The sequence below is a fragment of the Arachis ipaensis genome, chromosome B03 (genome assembly GCF_000816755.2).
Source record: "Arachis ipaensis cultivar K30076 chromosome B03, Araip1.1, whole genome shotgun sequence".
In the NCBI taxonomy this organism is placed as follows: Eukaryota; Viridiplantae; Streptophyta; class Magnoliopsida; order Fabales; family Fabaceae; genus Arachis; species Arachis ipaensis.
Window position 1 is genome coordinate 102,397,849 of NC_029787.2, and position 1,635 is coordinate 102,399,483.

Below are 1,635 nucleotides of genomic sequence, written 5' to 3' on the forward strand. Positions count from 1 at the left end.
TTTACCTAAAATATTACATGTATGATTACATACAAAAATTGAGGCTTTTTACGGAAAAAAACACCAGTAACAATTTTTAGTTGTTACATTTATACCTAAGAACAGTAATAGAAACAAAAAATACATAATATTATTATTTCTTGAAACTATTTAAATATCTAACAAAATTAGATACGTCGACATTATATGTGTATAAGGATATGTACATATATATTTCATAATGAATTTAAAATCATGTATTTTTTTTTTTTGTTTGTTTATAAGTGCAGGTAAAAAAAATGAATTTGGTTTAGTCAAGATGAATACGAGTTGTTTTTAGTGTATACAAATAAAGTAATTATTTTTTCCTACTATTTCACGTGTTATTTATTTACATTTTAACATGTTCTATTATTATGGACTTCACTAATTTTTTTTAAAAGGTTTTTTTTTTCTTATTACAATTCAACGATCACTAAAATGTGATACCTTTATTGTGCACAAGCTATATTGGCTCATTTTAGACATTTATTGTGTATAATTTGTCTTAATCGAATAAATTGATTATCAACGTATTTTAGTTTTAAGTATTTAAATATGGTAAAAATCGTACATTCTAAGTTTAACTTATTCCACATAATTTTTCGTAAGATCGAACCCTAAGTTGGTGCTAAAATGAAACAAATTTAAAAATTCTTGTTTACATCAACAAAGACTTGCAAAATGATATCTACCAAATGAAATTACTATGTTTCGTTTTGCTCATAACTCAGTATTCTAGTCGAAATAAATGTGGTGTTAATAGGATCACTTCATAAAATAAGAAAATATTATAGGTGACAATAGAATTATAAAAACAAAAATATAATTTATTTGAATTAGATTATATAAATTTTGAAAGTTAAACCTAAAATTTAATTTAAATCTAATGAAAATTGTTTTCAATTTTGATGTATTTTATAATTAAATTTAAATTAGATCATATCGAATTAAATTTAAATTGTTTTTATACGATGTCTTAAATCATATGTCCAACTTGAATTAGAAACTTATGATTACAATTTTTGTGTTATTTAAATTATATTTTTGTATTATTCAACTAAATTTTCTATATTTCTTAATTAATTATTTTGTGTGTCTTAAAATTTGTGTTTTTCTTCTATTATTCAACTAAAAAATTGCATAATTTAAAATTACTTTATTTAAAAAAATATTTTTTACATAATAATAAACAAAAAATGTTTTTATAATTATTATATCTAAATATAATTGATAAATAAAAATATTTTTTTACATGAAATATTTAAATATAAAATTATTTTTATTTTTTGAAACAATCTTTTGTATAAAAATAACTAAAAAAATTATTTTTTATAAATTCACCTAAATAAGTCCTTAATCTTTGAATATTCTAGGCTTACTATAATACATAAATCTTGTAATTCCAAATTTATCCACAAATAACATATTCAACACTTCAAAATTTGATTTCATTTTATTTTCAAACGTTGTTTTAATAATTTTTATAGCTGAAAAAATTCATTGAAATAAAGTTTGTTGTCACAGGAAAAATAAAAATTTTAAATATTTTTTACGAAAAATATATAAAAAACATTAATTAATAATTAACAGTAATGATAAAAACTAATAAAATCT